Genomic DNA, 20,297 nt, shown 5'->3' on the forward strand with positions numbered 1-20,297 from the left:
ATTCGTAATAGGCCAGGCTGGGTGATGGATGACAGATGGGTATAAAATCACAGAATCTGGAATAATTTGGGGTTTCGGGGATCTTAAAACCCACCCAACCCCTTGCTGTGGGGATTGGGGACTCATATTCCCCGGTGCAGACCCACGTGGGGCCCCGGTGTTTTGGAAGCTCGATAAAAAAGCCCTGAGCTTCCAGCTGGGGATCTTGAGAGCAGCACCAGCATCAACAAGTTCCTCGCCTGCCCTCCCTGCCTACTTGGGGAAGCGTTTTTCCTGGAGAGGGAAGGGGGAAGGAGGTCACCACACAGCTCCAGCTCCGACAATTCGCCCTAGCGCCGAGCCTTAATCCCGAACCTGCCTTTTTTTAGCATCATTATTATTATTATTTTTTTGCATTTTCCTGGTACAAATCCTGTTGGGTCCTGAGGGCCGCGTCCCGCGGGCACAGCTGGCTCCCAATTAAGCCTGGTTACCTAAGCCGTTGCAATTAGATCAGGATAACAAAGGCAAAACATTTTTCCGAAGCGAGGCTGAACCCAGGGTGTCTCCTGATTGTTTTCTCTTGTCACGTAATTGAACCCTCAGGACCTCGCTGCTCCGTGGGGGGGGGGGGGAGTTATTTTCATAACTCGTTTGTAATTATTCCTGTCGTGGAGCCTCTTACGAGGCATTCAAACGAAAATCCAGCGAGCGGCGAGGCATCGATCCCTTCCCTGAGCAGGGAGGGTCTGCTCGTAGCACGCTGCTTCCGACTGCTTTTGGGGCCAGAAAATGCCCCAAAATGTGTGTCGCGGCGTGAGCCTGCTGCTGGAGGAGCCCATGGGGAGCCCACCTGGGGGGGCTGCCCTGATTCACCTGGGGGGGCCCTGCACCATCTGTCTGCGGGGTGTACAGACACATATATGTTCTGTACGACTTCTGTTACGTGATGTGATGCTAGATGTTATATTTCATAGCATATATGTTGGTAAATATATAATATATATTATATATAGCATGTATAATATAATATATAATATAATATATGACATATAACATGTAATATATAATAGGTAATGTATAACAGGTAAGGTATAACATGCAATATATAATATATAATGCATTATATATAATACATAGTACATAATACATAATATATAACACATAATATATAATATATAATATTTATAATATATATACTATATAATATATAATTATTTTCAGTACCAGCAGGGCCAGCAAATATATCACTCATTTCTGAATGTTAAACACGCTTCCCAGTGTTAAAATTATCTTTTTCCTTCCTATTACATATTAAGATATAATATAATAATATATAATAATATATGACAATATAATAATATAATGTAATATAATCACACACTGTATTATAACATATATATACATATAAATGCATATATATAATGTGTATCTCATATAATATATATACCATATAATATCCATACTATATAATATATATACCATATAATATATGGTATATATATACCATCTAATATATAAGCCATCTAATATATATCTCATATAATATATACACCATATAATATATGTATATATACCATCCCTGGATGTATTAGAGATGTGTAGATGTGGTGCTTAGGGCCATGCTCTAGCCGTACACTTGGCAGTGCCAGGTTAACTGTTGGATTTGATGATCCTGGAGGTCTTTGCCAACCGAAATCGTAGAATCCTGGAGTGGTTTGGGATAGAAGGGACCTCAAAGCCCCCCCAGTTCCGACCCCCTGCCATGGGCAGGATGCCAGCCACCACATCAGGTTGCTCAGGGCCTCGTCCAGCCTGGCCTTGAACAATTCCAGGGCTGGGGCAGCCACAGCTTCTCGGGGCAGCCTGTGCCAGTGCCTCACCACCCCTGAATGAAGAATTTCCTCCTAACCTCTCATCTAACTCTGCTTTTATTTTATAACCATTAAATGATTCTGTGAGTCTATTCTATATAAATACATATAATATGAATACATTTAAATAATAAGATGTACACACAGTATGTGGTGCAGGAACTCTTGCTACCGACTCAGTGAACGCCTCCCTGTATTTGCACAAAGAGGAACCAAAATTGAGCCCCAATCTTTGCGCCCACCCCCTTGTGCTGCAGGGACCGAACCCATTTAAGCGAGGATTTTTTGTCGGTCTGGGTCTGAGCTTTGCCTGCATCCTCCTGCACGGCGACCCTGTGCTGGGCACGGTTAGAGGAGGAAGTTTGCTGCTGCCCGTGGTTTTGCAGCCGTGCCCCGATTTGTAAAATTTCCTCTTTGCCTTTGGATCCCTCGGTGGCTGCTCTGAACTGGTGGGGGTCTGCTGTGGGTGGAAAACATTTGGCCCGGGTGTTTTAGGGATTTAGGGGGTAGCAGCCTGCTGTGGTATTTTTTTTTCCCCCCCCCCGAAGTTTGCGCTTCTTTCTTCGTGCTGCTGAATATCGAGATTGCACCACTGCGGAGTTTATAACACACGCCATCCGTTCGGGAGAACATCTTTTGTTTTTGTCGCTTAGCAATTCCAGGCTGAGCTTCCATTTCGGCAGCGAAATTCACCCTTCCCTTACCCGGAGCTCGGGGAAGCTTTTGCAGCAGCAGCAGCAGCCGCTTTTCCTGGCCGAGAAGGTGCCGCGAGAGGCGTCCGTGTACGTAACGTGCGCGCGCGTGCGCTCGGCTCTCCTGGGGTGTGGATGAAACGGTGCCCAGGTGAGCCACACCTGGCCCGGGGGGAGCTCCTGGAGAGAAATGGAAGCTTTTGGAGATCCTGGCTGAAATTTGGAGACGGTGGCGTCCCTCGGGGGATGTTGGCACTGGCTGTCCCCGCGGTGCGTCCTCGGCTTTGTCCCCAAGGAGCTTTCCAGAGCGGGACCCCAAAGCCTCCAGGTGGATGCGCGCAGAGGGATTCGCAGCTGCAGATTTTGGGTGGGTAGAAGGAAAAGGGTAATTTTAGCCCTGCTAAGCGTGTTTGAACAGTCAGCAACCAGCCATTTGTTTGCTGGCCCAGCTGGTGCTGAAAATAAGCGGCAGCCTGTTCCCTGGTGACTTGGATTTCACTTCATTTGTCGCAGCGCCCTTAACGCCGGTCCCAGGTACCCCGTGGGGACGCAGAGGTCCCTTCCCTTTTAGGAGAGGGCTCAGGATTTTTTGGCTGAGACTTTGAACCCCAAACCTGTCCCGAGCTGCTTATTCCGTGCTTTGCTCATCTCCCCAAACCCCACAGCCCCTGGCACCCGGGTGTTGGTGTCTCCGTGTCTGCCCACCCCGAGCACCTCGTGGTGCCGCAGGGACCCCAGCCGGGTGCAGAGGGTGCCGAAAGCTGATGAGAAAGGATGAGAAACCTCGGGCTGAATTTTGTTCTGCCACTGATTTCTCCCTTAATAAAGCCAGCCTGTGGGCTGGGCTGGATTTGGGGGCTTCAGGCAGTGCGTTTGTGTCTCGGGGCTGGTAGCAGAGGGGCTGGGAAAAGCATCTTGCGCACGGCTCTAGCTGGCATGCCTGGAAGAATGCGACACGCTTAATTAAGTTCAGTTTTTATTTAGAGTTTGCTCTTTTGGATTGGAGTAAATAGAAACATTAAGTGCTGACAGTTGCTGAAACCAGACGTTCACCATGAGCTTCATTTCCGAGCTGCAGAAACAGAACCACGAACCCGGTGAGTTCCTCAGCTCCTGGCAGCTTTTTTAAGTGATGGGGCTGCAACATCCCCAATTCGCTGCCTTCAGCACGGACACAGAATTAATCCCACATCTTATTTCTGTTGCTTTTTAACCAAATCAAAGCTATTTTGGCCCTGCACTTCCATTCAGACCCTTACCTCGGTGCTACCTGGAGTGGGCAGGGAATCTCCATGGAGGAGGCTGTTGAGGGATGTTGTTTTCCCTTCCTAACCTGGACACGGCACGCTCCAGGTCCCGGCGTGCTCCTTCTCCTCCTTTTAGCACCCATTTAAAGCAGATTTATGATTTCTGGGGGCAGAAAGCTCAGGGTTGCTGGTGCTTGGGGAGGCTCTCAGCCACATGGGGCTGGTTTCGGGGTGTTGGGAAGGGACCCGAGGATGTGTTGCTGGCCATCACAACACCTCAGATTTGCCTTTATATAAAAGTTAGCATAAAAGAAAGCTAAATCCTGGCTCTGAGTACCCTGGCGAGCCACCGTGGAGGGGTATTTGACAGAAGAACAGCTTTCACCTCTTTTTTAATTCATTTTCTTGAGCTGGGGGCTTGGTAAGCGGTCACGGAGCGGCGCCTTGGGATTCAGGTGGTGCCAGGGGGTTTGGAGGGTGGAAGGGCTGGGGTGGAAATGTCACTGAAGTTGGAGAGGGACTTGCCCTAGGTGAAAGGTTTGGAACCTTTTTGCTCAAAACCTGTGCTTGATTGAGGAGAAAGCAGAAAAAGAACGAGCCCGGCCGTGCCCTGAGAGCTCAACGGTGCGATGGGTGAATTGCTGCGGGGGGGTTGTCTTTTTCTGAATTATTTTGTAGAGAAAGGTTTTCAGTGTCCAGATCGGCGACTATTTTGGGGAAAAAAAGAAAGAAGTTTTAACAGTTCACCTGTACTTGGAGCCTGGTGGCTGCGGGTGAGTCCCAGCTGGGCTGGGAGCTGCGGCGGGGGATTCGCTTCCTCCGCTCCCTCGCTTCCTGCAGTCCTCGTGAGCAATCACCGTGCTCAGGAAAATGAAAACTTGGGCTCCCTGCGACTGCTCCGGAGCTTCTGCAGATTCTTCTTTGTGTTCCAGAGCTTTTGTCTTATTTAACTCTGGTTGAGAGTTAAATCCAGCTTTGCCAGCGCTCACCTCCCTTTTTTACGTTGAGTGTTTTTACGGAGACGTTTTATCGGGGTGCATCCAACTGCTCCGGCAAGGCTCAGGCTGCTCTCTTCTCTATTTTACCTACAGGGAGAGGGGCTGAAAATTCTCCTCCCTTCCCGCAGCCTGGGGAATACGCGGGGTAGCCAGCACGCAACATAATGAAGACAAAATTTGTCGTTCCGCCCAGGTTAACAGCAATGTTCTCAGGCGCTGCTCCGCTGCCGGAGAGGCAGATGCAGCTCTGACAAAGCCATCTATTAATCATTCATTTAACACAGCAGCTGTAATCAAATTCATTGCTGGAGCCGGGCCATGCCAGAAAGGGTATTTTTGCTGCTGAAGTCATAAAAAAAATGAACAGCTGAAGGGGTGGAATTTGTTGGTAAACTCTCGAAACTTACCATATTCTCCTTTTTTTTTTGGATTTCAATTAGATGCTTACCCGTTCCTCCAAGGAAATGGGTGTTTTCCAGCAAAGGCAGCCAAAGGGTTAAGCAACAGCAGAAGAGATTCCAAGACTGCAAGGAGCAGAAAAACTGGAAATATCCCCTCTAAAAAAAAAAAAAATAAATTAAAAAGCTTCGCTTTGAAATAATTCAATCAGAAACTCGAGTTTTGGGCAGCTGATCCAGGTTTAGTCCTCAGCGTAGCTTGCTCAAGGGTGTGGAGGAGGCAGGGTTTTCACCTTGGCGTTGGATTTTTGGGGGAATTTCGGCTTTCTCACGTTTTTCTCCTTTCCCCTCGTGCTGTCTTTGTGCAGCTGGAGCCCAGCAGGTCTCCGCAGTGTCCGTAACATCCTAAATTTAAAGGATGCCCCCGGACGCGATGCCTTAAATGTTATTCTGCAGCGGTAGCTGTACAGGCTCTGAGTCCTCCAGGGCTTCCTCCCATGTCTACCTCGTGTTTTCCAGCCTTTTTCCTATATTTTTGAATATTTGGGCTTTTCAGCTCCCTGGTGAACACAGCTGTGGTGGGTTCAGGTATTTTCTCCCTGGCTGCTGTTTTCTGGAGCTCTCCATCACGCATCTTTCGAGTTTCTCCCTGAGGTTTCCTTCCTCTGAGGCTTTCTCCCTCTGTTCTTCATCGTCTGTCGCTGGTCAGGGCAAGAAGTCCCATCGTGGCAACGATTCATTTTTGGGTTTGAGGAAGGGAATTTGAAATCCGGGCTTCCTCCTTGAGCAGCACAGAGCAGGGGCAGCGGCGGAGCTCCCAGCTCGGGGTCCCAGAAAAAAAAAAAAAAAGAGGTTCAGCTGGCACAGCGATGGCAAAACTGCAGCTTTTTGGATCCGCACCAAAACAGCCATTTTACAGCCCAAACATCTTAAGGTTCCTCTGTTTGCTTTTGTTTACTGTTTGGTAAAACAACTTCCAGACTGTGTGGGCGATGCGACGCGCGGCGCGCAGCCGCGGCGAGACCCCGTGCTGCGGACCACCAGGACACGTCCCTTTGGGGGAAGGCAGCAGGGTGACAGGAGCTTGCGTTTTCCCCCAGAGTGGCTAATTAGGAAATTAAGGGCTTGGTTTTCATCCTCGTGCTGCCTCGAGTGCGAGGAGGATGGGGTGAGGACTGCTTCTGTCCAGCCACCCGGAGCGCGTGCGGCTCCTTAGCGGGCCAGCCTGTGCGCATCCCAAATTTTACCCAAACTGCTACTTGTCACCCTTGCCTTGTCCCACAGCCACCTGCCTTCAAGCCCAAGGTGATATTTGGGGAGCCCCTTTCATAAAATCACAGAACCACAGAATTATAGGATGGTTTGGGTCGGCAGGGACCTTAAAAATCATCTTGTCCCAAGCCCCTGCCCTGGGCAGGGGACGCCTCCCACCGGAGCAGGCTGCCCAGAGCCTGCAGAGGAATAAAAAAGCTGCTCCCGCTCACTGCCAAAATGCTCCGTGGTGTAGAGGAGCAAAACGTGGGTCTGCTGAGGGTTTGGGGTCATTTTGGTCACGTCGTGGCTTTTCCTGCCAGGGAATGGTAATTCTGTGTGCCCACGGGAGGCTGGGCTCGGCGGGGCACACGCAGCCGTGAGTTATAGGGATGCGCATCAAAAACCTCTCTGAATTTAAAATTAGAAAGAAAAAATAATTAAAAAATTAAAAAGTAAAAAAAAAAAATAGAATTGCAGGCAGTGAGCGTGTTGCTTTTGCTTTTTATTCTTGAAAATCAAAGAGCAATCAGGCATTTTGCTTCATTTTTTTTTCAAACCAGAGCCTGTAGGACCGTACCGGCGCCGCTTTTAATCCGAACCACGAGCCTCAGCGCTGCTTCCTTCCCCTCCCTCCTCCTCCTCATCCCCCCGGGAGCCATCCCTACCATCGCAGCCCCCTGCCGGGTGTCCCCCTGGTGTCCCCGAAATTTTTGGGGGGCCGTGAGCGGGGCGGTGGCTGCGTAGGGGCGGCCGCAGCGCGCTCCCCGCCGCGCCAGCTCCCCGCCACCTCACTTCTTCCAGGCTTTTATGTAACAGCACGAAGAAAAGGGAAAAAGGGACGGGGTCCGGCTGCTGCCTGATGATATTTGCATTTTCCGACACTGCCTTGCTTTCCCTCGGGGTTTTTTTTTGTTGTTTTTTTTTCTCCATCCAACTTGGTCGAGAGCGGTTGGGGTGCCGCGGCTCCCCTTCGGCGCACGGCGGAGTAAAGCCGTGCACCTTGAGAATAATGCGCGGCGGAGAGAGTTCCCTGCTTCCGCGGTGACCTTGAAAAAAAAAAAAAATCAGCCTGCAAATGTTGGAGCTGGAGAGATCTGGCAGGAATCCTCGCAGCGACTCGCAGAAGTAAGGACGTTACTTGTTGTTTGGTTTGTTTTTTTTTTCTTTTTTTTTTCCTAAAAAAAAAAGAGAGCGTTCCTCGTTAAAAGGAAAAATGCTGATTGCTTAACGTTCGTTAATCATTGATGGGAGAAGTAAAAGCAGCAGATGAAGTTAATGATTTCACATGCATGCGGGGGGAGAGGTTTGGGTGCTCCTTAGCGAGGCGTTGCACAATTTGCAGGAGCTCTCCCCCCTCGCTGGAAGCTCCCGGGGGCTGCGCGGGGGCTCGCAACACATTTTGGCGCTTCAGTTCCTCCCGTTCTTACAGGCTTTGAAACATTTTTATTTTATTTTAGTTTATTTTTTAAACAAACAGCCCCGTGGAGACGTTTCGTGGCGGAGATGCGCACCTGCTTTGCCGGAGCGCTCTGATTTTGACGGCGCGTGTGCACGGCGAGGTTGGGCAGCCTGAACTCGGGGCTGGGGCAGGAGCTCACGCGCTGCTCTCGGCGGCTCCTTGCCTCGAATCGATGCCGTGCTGCGGCTCCAAGCCCTGCCGGTGCTACGGGGACTGCAAAAAAAGAGCAGGGGACAAACCTGGGGTCCCCACCCTGTGCCGAAACAACCGGCTGTGGAGGTGCCGAAGGCTAAATCGTTGCCGGAGGCACTGCTGCACCCCTCCTGCGTGGCAGTGGCAAATTTACGGTTTCCAGGCCTGGCTCTGGCTTTTTTTTCCCCAATTTTTTGTCTCTGTTGACATCGGTGCCCCGCTAAGCAGCACGAGAAGAACGTCCAGGTGCTGGCAGCGTGATGCCTCGCGTCACCCCTGGGCTTTCGGAGCGCTTTTCTTTGCCCTTTTTCTTCCCCTTGTTATCCGTATAGGTCTTAAATAGAGCACCCTTGCACTAAAAGGACCTCTTTTTTAATGAAAAAAGTGTGATTTACCCATTTCCACCCTGGGGCTCACCAGGGTTTACCCTCTGCTTTGTGCCCCTCAGCCTGGGCACCCCGGCACGCTGCAGGTGGGTCCGTGCTGATGCCTCGGTGCCCCTCTAACCCGGGTGCCATCAGCCTCTGCCCTATTTCCAGCCCTTCCTCTGCTGCCTCTTCCTCCTGGCGCTCCCACACCCAGAATATTTGTGGATTTCCACGATTCGGAGAGTTCCCAGGTCCTGGATAAGGAATTGAAGACACGGCTTTGTGTCCCCGAGCGTGTGACCTTCAGCTCTGCTGCTCGGGGAGGGCACCCTGGCCTCGGATCATCCTCCCTGGGAAAAGGGCAGGGGTTGTGGCATCGTTTTAGGCTCTGCGTGGGCTTAGAGAGGATGTGGGATTCACAGTGACACGGGCTGGGTACCTACAGGAAGAGCCAGGCACGTTCCTCGTGGTCAGAGCCGTGCTCGTAGTCACGTTGCCAGCCACGCCGGCACTGATGCTGATTGCTCCAGTGGCCCCGACAGAAATTTGGGGCTTTAAATCATGCCAGCTCCCCGTGCTGTGGGTTTTTTGGTGGTGACAGGGACATTATAGGGCAGCTTTCATGTGGGGAGGGTCGGTAATGAGGCAGCAGAAGCTCCTGGCACATGGAGGGTGCCCACGGTGCCGGCTCAGGCTCCTCAGAGACCTTTTTGGGGCCGTGCCCGTGGCAGGGGGGTGGCACCGGGGGGCTCTGAGCTCCCTCCCATCCCAAACCTCTCCGGGATTCTGTGATCCTATAGCTGTGACGAGCAGCATTGAATTCCTTAGATGAAAAGCAGGTGTGCAGGATGAGAAACGTTTTTAAAACGGGCTCCTTTGCTCCGTGTCAGGAAGAGGAAAAAGCCACGAGGAGCTTTCTGCGCCATCGCGGCTGCTCCCGGAGTGACAGCAGGGAGGCGAAGCCGGGAGCTGCGCGCCTCCTAACAACTTGTCAGACTTTTAAAATTTTCACACCCCGTACCGTGGGCATGTTCGTTGCTTAATTAGCCTGCCTTTCATTATTCTCCCTGGCAAAAAAAAAAGCGTCAGGCTCCAAAGGTTGTTCAAAGGGCACGAGGTGATGCAATTACTCCTGCTCCTTTTTGCCTCTCCTCGCGGGCTGGGCTCTCTGACATCGTCCTCGGGGGAAAACGGGGTGCTAAAACGTCCCCTGCCACCTTCCTTTTGCTAATGGTTGTTGTGCTCCTGCTGCTGGAGGAGGCGTTTGTTGCGCTGCTGAGCACGGTGGCTGTGCAAGCGCCGTCGTTGTCACGGCCGCGCACCTGGAGCGTGCTGAGGAGCGCGGCCACGGAGGTGAAAATAAATATAATTTCCAGCGGTGCCGCTTCTTGTGGCAAATTGGGGCTGGCTACGAGGTTCTCTCCCTTCCCTGGGCGCTGCTTTGCCACCCTGGGGCTTCGTTAGCGAGCGGTGCTCGGTGCCACTGGGTCCCTCCTGGTCCCCGCGCAGCCCCAGCCCTCCAGGCGCCGCCGCCGCCGCGTTTTCTCCCTCTTCCCGCCTGCTGAAAAAGAAGATTTCTCCTCAGCCAGCAGGGCTGCAGACGGGGGGATTGGCTGGAAAGCGTAATTAGCCAGACTGCTTTTAATTAAATGCGGAGCTTCGACCGTGAAAGTAAAAATCGCGGGGATGCGAGGCGCTGCGGCCGGCGGGCCTCCCGGAGAGGGTGGCTGGGGGCAGTGAGCGCGGCGCCGGGCTGGATCCCTGATGCGTGAGCTGCTGCTGGATCCGTCGTGGTGCTCAGCACGTCGGCAGGGGCTGTGCCCCGTCTCTGATCTGCACGAAGCATCCCAGCCTTCTCCCCGCGTTTCGGCTGCGCAAGGTAGGCTCGAAAAGTTTGTCCTCGGCTCGCAGGATTTCAGCAAAACGCCGTAAAAGCAGCGGGCGCAGCGGGTGCAGCGGGTGCAGCGGGTGCTTTTCTTCCTTCTCAGCTCTCGGCTGCCCAAACAGGGCAGGATCCAGCTGCGGACCAAGGGAGGGCTGTGTCTCGGTGGGGAATTTCCTCTTTTTGGACACGCTGAGCGAGACGAGAGGTACGGCGCCTTCAGGTGCTTTGCCTCCGGCTCCTGAGCTAGCCAGGTAGCTGTCAGCTGCTTCTGTGATCCATCCCCGTCTTGATTTTATCTCCGCTGCGCCCTGGATCCTGGCTGGGATTAGCAGAGCCGTACAGAAGGGGGAGGAACGTGCTGTGTGCGTGTGTTTTATAATTTAATGGGAATTAACTGCTGTGGGATGCTGCGTGCAGCGGTGCCGGGGCACCCGCTGGCTGTAGCCGTGCCTCTGCTGGCACCTAGCTGATAGTTTTGGGTTTTGGCTTTGGGTTGGGGAATTCGCAGGAGTGTTTTTCACCACCAGCCTCTCTCCCCACGGCAGTAATCCTTCAATTCATCGATTTGTGCCGTTTGTGGAAGCTGCAAGTCCTGGAGGCAAACGGGCTGCGGGGCTGTGCCCAAAGTCACCGAGCGCCACGAGGTGTCCGGGGTGGATTAGGGAAATGGAGCAGGGGTGGGGTGCAGCACTTTGATGCTCTCCGAGTCACTCTGCACCTACTCCCTGCCCTATGAAATCGTTCACGGGGCGGGTGGATGGAAGGAAGGAGCTGGGAGCAGGGCTGGAAGCTGGAGGGAAGCGTTGGGGTCGCTCCCGGAGCCCACAGGATGCCCCGGGCGAGCGGGGCCACGTCCAGCAAGCCCCCAGGGAAGCTTCTTGCGGCTTCAATATCTGCTGCTGCCGTCTAGCTGGTCAGTGGGGGTGAAAAATGAGCTGGTTTTGGCCGGATGGCTTCCAAAAATAGCGAGTCCAGCAGTTCGGGGGCACTTCAATGTAAAACCAGGGGTAACCTCTGCAGAGCTGCTGAAGTTCACGGTGCCTTTCTTCCCCCCCCCTCCGTTCCCTCCCCACGCCGCGTTCCCTGCTGCCTTGTTTGCCTCTTAATTATCTTGCAGCTCGCTGGGTTTGTAAGGACCTCAGGGCAGGGATCCTCCTGGTTTGGAGGTGTCTGCTGCAGCTGGGAGCGCGAGGAATAGAGGATTAATAATGATGTAACGAGCTCCGGCTTTGTCTCCCTCGTGCAGCGCTGCTGCTGTGGGTTTTTTTGTGTTTTTTTTTTTTTCTCTTTTCTTTCCCCTCTTCCTCCATATGGTTAGTCGAAAATATCAGCTGAGAGGAGAGGGAGGTGTTCGGAGCTCCAAGCCTTGCACAAAGGGAGATGACAGAGGATGGGGAAACAAAATGAATCTGCGCTTTCGGAGCGGCATCCCCTCTGCCGTGGCCACTTCTTCTCTCCCCAGCCTTGCGTTTCGGCCCTCCTCAGCCTGCTTTGGCTTCCCCTGCGGCGTGATAGCTGCTGACCTGCGAAGCTCACGGGTGGAGGAAGCACCTTGGGGGGCTTGCAGGGCAGCGGGGAGACCTCAGCCTCCAGCCTGGCCCGAGGACATCACCCGGGGCTGGTAAACGGAGGCACCGTGGAGCCCTACCCGCGTCCTGCAAACGCAGAAGCGACCTGGGCAGAAACCCAGAGCCCCGTCGAGGTTCCTGTGGCAGCGGCAGGCAGGCAGCAGTCGTGCTCAGCCCCCAGAGCTGAATCTCGGAGCCCGACTCGAGCCTTCTCCTTCTCCCCAGGCAGGTCCTGGCCTGCCCGTGCCCTCCGACACACCGCTGCGCGGCCCCCGCCGCATTCTCCGAGCGCTTCGCCGATTCCTCCGGGCAGCAGCAGCCGCCTCTTGCTCCTCGCCGAACCTCGTGCGATGGATCCCCGGCCGTGCCCGGGCCCTTTCGGTACTGCTCTAAACCAAAAAAATATTGGGGAAGCTGAGCCGCCTCCGAATTTCTCAACTCTTGTTGCTCGCCCTGCCGTGAGTTTCTAGAAACCTTTTTCTTTTTGTACTCCGCCTACTTCGAGATGCCTGAAGATTTGTAAGAAGCCAGAGCAAGCAGCTGCGCTCCCGAGACTTGCTCGGGCAATTTTCCTGCTCCGCCGCAGCTCCCGGGGAGCAGGAGCTCAAGGTAACGAGATCCCGGCTCTCCGAGCAGGGCTCAGCCTCGTGCGGGTCGCGGGGTGGAGGTGGAGGTGGCCGGGGTCTCATCCTGCTCCCCGTGGAGGTGGAGGCCTCTCGGTGCCGGCCCTACAGCCAGGGGAATTTCTGCTGCAGCACGAGGTGGGGTTGGGGTGGTTGATTTTGCTCCGTGGTTGCTTTCACCAACGTAGAAATAACCCTTTTGGTTGTCTTCTCCCCAAAGCAGGATCCCTCTCCGATCCCTCAGCCGGTCCTTTGCCTCTTCCGCCACCCACCTGGGAAATTCCAGGTCAATTTTGCCTTTCCCTGGTCAAGATTCATCAACCCAACCCCTTGTGGTTTGAAAATCTCCCCCTCTGCAGGCCCGCAGAGGATGCGATGTGAGGTTCAGACCCGCTCGAATCGAGCCGCTTCCCCTTTTCCCCGGGGTTCGCTCAGGCTGGGCGCACTTTGTTGTTTGAAATCTTTTCCTTCTGAATCCCTTTCATCGCGCTCTCATCCGCCGTGCTCTTTTATGGCCAATTGTTGCTAGCGTTGTGCTGAGAAGGTGATCTCAGCTGTGCATAATTCTCTGTTTGGTTAGCTAATTACGCAGAGAGAGCTCCTGATGCTGCCTCCAAACCTGAGCCCTTCATTCTCCACGCTCCGCTGACCGTGTCCGAATAATCCACGAGCGCTCCTCTGCCGCCGCTGCGTTCACACGCCGTACCTCGCTCCGGATTAGCACCTGCTCTGATTAATGTGGTTAAAAACCCAACCGCAGCACCCCAAAATCCAGCGATCCTGTGCAGGACGAGCCCCTTGGGCAGCAGCTGGGCTCGATCGGGGTTGCGCGTGGCTGGCTTTCGTTGCGTTTCCTGCCCCTATTCCTCAAGTCCCCGGCTTGCTTCATAATCAGGTTTTTGTTCACGGGGATGGTTTCAGCTCTTCCGAATCTCGTATTGTATGCAAATTTCGATAGCTCTCTGATCCCTAATTAAGTTATTAAATACAAGAAGGCTTAGCAGATATCCTGCTAACGCTGCTGGGCGATTCGCCGGCTCCTCGGCGAGGGGCCGGGAGCTTTGCTGGCCAAAGGGAGAGGATGGCTCCCACCTCGAGCCGTGGGAAGGGCTCGGCTCATCCCTGCCCCAAAAAATGCAGCTCTGATGCGATTTGGAGGCCGTCCACACCTGACTTGTGCTCTGCTCGAGGCGGAGACGTGGCACGACGCACCGCGCATCGCCTGCCCGCGCCGCTGCGGCTCGGGGCCGTCGCTCTAACAGCAGTAATCCAATTAGCCAGGAGCTGCTGCGCCTGGATCTTCAGCGCCTTCCACAAGGGCTCGGCTTTATTTTGAAGAGGCTGCTAATGCTTCATTTCTTAAGCTGCGTTCCTCTTTGTGCGCGCTTGTGGTTTGTTTGTTTTTTTTTTTTTTCAGTATCTCCCTCTACAGACTTCGCAAGGATTGACTTTGCGCAGAAAAGAAACCAAATTTCATGCTTTTTTTTTTTTTTTTTTATTATTACTCTGCCTCACTAATGGCTCCTCTCTATTTAAAAAGCTTCGGCGCAGCACTCAGCTTGTCTTGCTGATAGGGTTTGGTTACGTGAAGGGTAGGCCGTTAATAGCGAGGGCGAAGCACTTGGTCGCTTTGATGGATTGTTTGCTTTGGTCACGGGCAAATTAACGTGCGGGCGTGAGGTCCTGGTGAGTGAAATTCCGTGCTGGAGCACCGGTGGAGAGGGATGCTCCTCGTCGTGAGCATTGCCAGGACCTGTGGAGAAAGCAAAATAGAGGTTTTTGTCTTCTAAATGCAACGGGGAAAAAAATACCTTTGACGACAGGAGTTTGTTTCGATACTTGGGATGCGCTGCTGGGGCAGGATGTAGCTCACGTCGCGGAGCTGAGCTGAAATCCCAAGTTCTGGACTCACCAACAACCCAAGAGGCTACTCAGGGGCTACTCAAGGGCTACCCAAGGGCTACCCAAATACAAGAAGGCGAATGCTTTGCTCCAAAGGTGTGCCTGTGACGTGTCGTGGTGGTAGCTGTAAAAGCAAGGGGCCACCTCCAGGTCTCTCTGGTCCCCTCTTGCCCCAGCAGGGCCACCCCACGTCCAGGCACCTTTTGGAGATCTCCAAATGTTCCTAACGCCTTTAAATCCCGCATTAATTGCCAGATGGAGTGGGCGAAATGGCTGTGTGGATGGGGTTAGGGCTGTCCCCGCCGGCTGTCGATGCAGAGGGTGAACGGCGGCAGGTTGGGCGCTGCCCATCGGTGGCAGCGGCCGAATCCTGGCTCGGTCTCGTGGTTGGAGCTGGTTTTTGCTGCAGGAGGAGGTTGGTGGGGTCTCACGTCGCTGTTTCCAGCCTGTAACTGGAGGAAGGAGGCAAAGAGACACGCACAAATTCACCCGGTCCCATCGCGGCGTCCCCGTGGGAGTCGTGTCCCCGTGCTCCGGAGGGACCCCGTGGGTTGGGGGGCACAGGGACCTCCAGATGGCACCTCTGTGCCTCTCCACACCTCCATCGGGCTGCTGGGTGTCGGTGTGGTATCAAAAGGATATCAACGGGTGGCTTTGGGATGGAGAAGTGGGTCCAGAACCCACAGGGGTACTCCTCAAGTGTGGGGAAGGACTTTGGGGCGCAGGTGGTTGCCGCAGCTCCAGGTAGAGGCAATCAAGGTGCCGTCCCAGGGGGACGTTTGGCCTGAAGGTTTTCTAAAGCTCGGCTTCAGCAATTGGACTCAGATTTATTTTTTTTTAATTCTTCATAGTTCTGTGGTTTTAAAAAAAACGTGCATTTGTGCCTTCTTTTATCTTTTAACAAAACCTGAGAGCTGACCAACACTCGGCTTCTTATCGCGGGGCGGCTAAACCAGGATGATCTCCCCGCCTCCTCTGCTAATCCCGAGATAATGAGAGATCAGGCAGAATTTAACTAGTAATGCCAGCCCGGATTTTGCAGCAGGCTAGCGATCAATGGGTTAAGAACGTATTCTTTTATATTTTTATTTTTGGTGTGCTCGCCGCGGCTCGGTTAGCTTCGTGTTACACGAGCTCTTCGGGCTGGCGCCTTCCAGACTTCTTCCGTGGCAGGCAGCCTGCAGCTCGCCTCTTTAGGAGCGGAGCTGTCGCTCGGGAATTTAGCATCACATCTAATAAAACTGATTAATTTATTCGCGGGGAAGCCGCAGCAGGCTTTTCAAACGAGCTCTGTAATGCGCGCCTTTTGTTTTGGTGAGCGCAAAATTCTCTCCGGCGGATGAAATGTCATCGTTTCGGAGGCGACGCGGGAAGAGTTTCCATCCAAATTCTGCTTGCCCCGAGCGCGCAGACTCCTGAGGCTCGGGGTGTGGACTGGATCATCGTTGATCCCATAAGGATCATCGTTGGTAGTCCTTACGATCCTCTTGGCGTTGGACATCCATTGATGATCCTCTTGGCGTTGGACATCTCGGTTTGTTTTTTTCTGGCTCTAGCAGGAGCCTGGATGCTGAATTCATCCGTGCTGTGCCGAGATGGCAGCGGTGAGAGCTTCTCCATGCCATCATTCTCCCCAGGGATGTGTTTTTGGTGAGAGAATTCACACCCCACTGAGACAGACGGGTGCCAGCTCCTCTCGGGGTTACGCCTTGCTCTGGTTCCTTCGGCCAGACTGCCTCGCTCTGCTCTCTCCCCAAAAAGACTTCCCCAAAAAATATTTCTCCATCGAAGCTTTCCTCTTGCCCGCTCCTTTTCCCCAAGTCCTCTCCCGTTTTCACAGCTCCAGTTTGTGATCCTCTGCATTTTGGCCTCCCTCTCCCAGAGGAACTGAAGCTGGAGAGCCCTAGAGGAAAAAATAAACCCAAGAGGAGTCCCACAGAGGGCTGAGGAGGAGCAGGTGGAGAAGGAAGGTGGAAAGCAGAGGTCGTGGCTGTCAGCAGGGATTTCTGTCACCTGGTGCTGGTGGCACCCGTGCTGCTGGTGGGGACAGCAGGAGAGCAGAGGGGAAGTGCAAAGCGTTTGAAAGCAGGGCAGATGGGATCAAACGAAATGGGGCAGAAGCAAAAGAGGAGAAGGTGACGTTCCTGCAGGGGTGGCAGCCTCCTTTCGGCTTTCTTTGGGGGGCAGCTTCAAGGTTAGTATTTAAATTTGAGGTCCAGCCCCCCCAAAACTCCACTTCTTAGCATTTCTGGGCTCGTTGGGGGCTGTGTTGTTGACTCAGCAGATGGTGTCTGAGCCACCAGGCCCCTCGCGATGGCCAAAGCTCCTCTCTGAGACACGGAGGCACGGCTTAACGCCCTGCAGGAGCTTCTCCCACCGGGGATGCTCCACGCTTGGTGCCAAACAGCAGAAACTCGGGGGGTTTTGCTGGGCTTCCAGCTGAAGCTGGCCCCGCTGAAGGCAGGCGTGGCAGGCATCAGTTTTTGGGCTTCAAGGAGGATTTTGGGTTTGTATCGCTGCAGCGGGAATGCTAATTAAATATGCTTTGTGCTCCAGAGGGCTGAGCGGCTTGGCAGCTGTCGGGGCTGCTGTTTGGCACCGTTCCTTCCCCAAAATGTGTGCTTCTGAGGCACAGAGGTGCTTGGACGACTGGCACTGGCACTACTTGCCTCTTACCAGCGGTGTTTGCTGGCAGCTGCCGGCCAGAGCTCCACTTTTACCAACTTAAAGCTTACAGCAAGGCACTGCCTCCCGTGTATTTTTCCTGAAAGACTCAAAATTGGTGATTGTGGGACGTAATCGCCATTCCTGTAGCACAAGGGAATCGAAGCTGGAGCTGAGCTGATTGCATTCACTCAGTTTTGCTGCCGAGCCCTTGGCCGTCATTCTTTAATCCATGCATCCGAGGTAGCTAAGGTAAGGAAGTACATTAAAGAAACATTAAATGAGAGGTGTGTAGATGTGTGTAGATACAAATATGTGAGTAAATCCTGCGTATTTTGGATAGAAGGGACCAAATCCTCACTAGAGCAGGACCACAACCAACATGACACGTAGTCCGCATCCCCAATTTGCTCCTTACGAAGAGTTTTTCCAGCTCCATCCTGCTCCTGGTGTCAAAGCTGCTGAGGCCAGGGCAAGCTGAGGACTTGCAGCTCGGCCACACCGCTGGCCAAGCACCTTCTCTGCTCGATGAGGCTCCCGTAACGTGTCCCAGCTCAGGGTTTGTCCCCACGCTGCTGCTTGCAAGCGATCCCCTAACCCAGGCAGGCTCACGGCGCTTCTTACAAAGCCACATGTGCTTCCACCGCAGTTTAATTTGAGTTACATGAGAACCTGATGTATTTGTACGTTCTGCCAAATAATTTATTCTCCCCATAGAGAAAATTGTGTAATTGCAAAGTGTAATTCACCAACGTAATATGAAACTAAGTGTGTAATGTTCTGTGACTACAGGGGAATTAGTGTTATTTTTTCCTTTCAGAAGCTGTATAAATTAACCCACTTTTCCTATCAGTTACTGGGAGAAAAGGTTACGCTCCTTGCAGTTGTGTTTTCTATCTTATCTCTGCTGTAAACATTGCCAAGTGATCCTCGCTGCCTCTCAGACACAAGCAGCTCCACGAGGAAGGCTGCTGAAGGATGGCAACCAAATTGTCTCTCCGTCTCCATTCAGGCAAGTCAGGGGCTTTTCATCACTTTGTGTTTGCGGCAGATTTCCATTATTAGGGCAAAGCGGTTTCAAAAAACTTCAGTTTTGTATATTGAAGGAGCAGGGTTCCTTTCCCATCGTGATGGGGGCAGAGCTGCATGTTTTGCTCAGCATCCTTTAGCGAGAGGTGGCCGAAGCAGAGCCCCGAGCCCCGTGGTGCTGGCAGCAGGGTGACGATGCTCTGCTCCCCCCTAACTCCTCTCGGGTCAAAGCCCTAAAGGATTTGCAGCGTCAGGCTCTGGACTCAGTCCTGCCTTGATTTGCTGTTGGTTCTTACGTTCTGGCTCAGTGAATCCCTATAATATTTTTTGGGGCGCGGCTGCTTGTTTTTATCATCCTGGGATCCAGGGGGGTTTCTGTCATCCTGGGCTGATCATGGGGAAATTCGTGGCCCTAAAAGGGAGCTTGGAGGAAGGGGGCAAAAAAATACAACTTGGTGGAGCGATGCATTATTAATTTATACACACCTCACCTTGACTCACCTTCTCAGAGGGTTTCTCCCATCACCATTGTTGCTCTCTGACTGTTCATCCACCGACCTAACCTTGCTAGCAGCCTCGCTGCCTCCCAAACCTGTCACCACGCATGACACAGCCTTGGGGGGACCGTAAGGGTAGAGCAGATGTGACTGCTGCCCCCTGCTCCCCCTCTCCTGTCCCCTCCGGTGTTTGGGGCAGCTCTGAGAGCACGCAGTTACGAAGAGGAGAGCCTGGGGATCTTCCCCAGGCTCCCAAATACAAAGCGGTGCAGAAACTGCTGGAAAAAATGAGGCTGCTGCACGAAAAGCATCTGCTGGTGCTGTCAGCGCTCGTCCCAAGATGAAAAATCTAGTTACATCTGAGTTGGACGGCGCTGAAGTCCAGATTTTAGGGAGAGGCGTAAACCTTGCAGCATCCTGCATGACCGCAGTCCCCTTTGCCTCTTCTTTTTGCTCTAAATCAGCAAAGGAGGGTCTCTGGTGTGAAAATTAGTTTTGCTTTGGGGTGGCGTGGAGGCCATGGAGGTGGCGTGGCGTGGAGGCTTGAAAGCCAACAAAAATGTGCATAAACAAAGTTTTGTGGGTTTTCTTCCGTGACTCAGGCAAATTCGAAGCGAAGTTTCCACTTCTGGGCTTCAACTGGAAGGCAGAGGGCAGGCACATTCACATGGACACGCTTTGGGGTCGGGGACAAGCAGCCCCTCAGCCCTGCTGGCACAGTTCTCCCCTCCCAGGGCTGCTGCACAGCTGCTAACAGCAACCAAATGTGCAGAAGCCTCTTCTCCAGGTTTTGCAAAGGGAGAAACGCAGAGATGCAAAGGCTGGAGGAGGACGTGCTGCCGCTTGTGAGCAGCTCTTTAATAAGCCAGTTGGTGTGTTGTGGGAAAACAGCTGGTGTAAGGAGAAATTTGAATTTCTATTGGGCTTTTAATGAGGGTGAAAAACAAAGCGCCTTTAAGACTTGGAGATCTTGAGGTGTTCTTTTAACGTACCTGCTCTGAGTAGTTGGCAAGGGAATCGTGCCGTCGTCCTTCCAAAAAGGCTTTTCACCTGGGTGTCTTGTGGCAGGGGGGAATAACTCAGCTGGGCCAAAATTATGAGCCATAAAGATCTCAATTGCAAATAGTTTCAGGGTACCTGGGCATCTTTCTGAAATAGTGCCCTCCTTCCCTGGCTCGTGGTGCTGGGTGAGCTGGGCTGTCCTGTCCAGGGCTTTGGGTAATCCCACCCCAGCTCCTAGTGGGATATCCATCTAGGATCAACAGGGAACATTGTGTTGTTGTTTTTTTAAGTGTTGGCACTCTAATGTCCTCATATGTAGCTACCATCACTGCTGATCTCTCGAGTCAGCGATGGAAATCGTCTTCTGAGCAGGCACCTTCTGCAGAAAGCCTCTAAGACAGGGAGGTTTAGCAGTTGGGCCGACACATCGAGTCGGTAATAATTAACCAGGAGCATCTCGCTGCGCCAAAAACTAACGTGGAGAGATCAGGTGGAAGGCAGCACCTCGTGAAGGTGTTGCAGGAGCTGGTGGGCTCCTGCCCGGGGGCGGCGAGTCCTTCTGTGTTTTCCTGTTGCTTTTGGAATGGAGCGGAAGGAAAAGTGGAGTTTTGCATCTTATCCCCATGACTGGCTTCGTTTTGGTGCCTGGTCATCGCGGTGAGTGAT

General features: G+C 53.0%; 1 protein-coding gene across 6 annotated transcripts in view; it reads left to right on the forward strand.

The window, feature by feature from the left end:
• The window catches only part of NCOA1 (nuclear receptor coactivator 1), a 143,474-nt gene that overhangs the window by 65,443 nt on the left and 57,734 nt on the right, over positions 1-20,297 (forward strand). Inside the window, exon 1 of one of the 6 annotated variants that reach the window (XM_068678957.1) lies at positions 7,543-7,567. The exons of 4 other annotated variants lie outside the window; for them this stretch is intronic. The gene's annotated coding sequence lies outside the window, so the exon portion shown is untranslated. Of the gene's footprint in view, positions 1-7,542; positions 7,568-10,316; positions 10,341-20,297 lie in introns of those variants that run through there. One more of the 6 variants, XM_068678958.1, reaches the window with a different exon arrangement.

This window comes from Anas acuta, chromosome 3, assembly GCF_963932015.1.
Source record: "Anas acuta chromosome 3, bAnaAcu1.1, whole genome shotgun sequence".
NCBI lineage: Eukaryota > Metazoa > Chordata > Aves > Anseriformes > Anatidae > Anas > Anas acuta.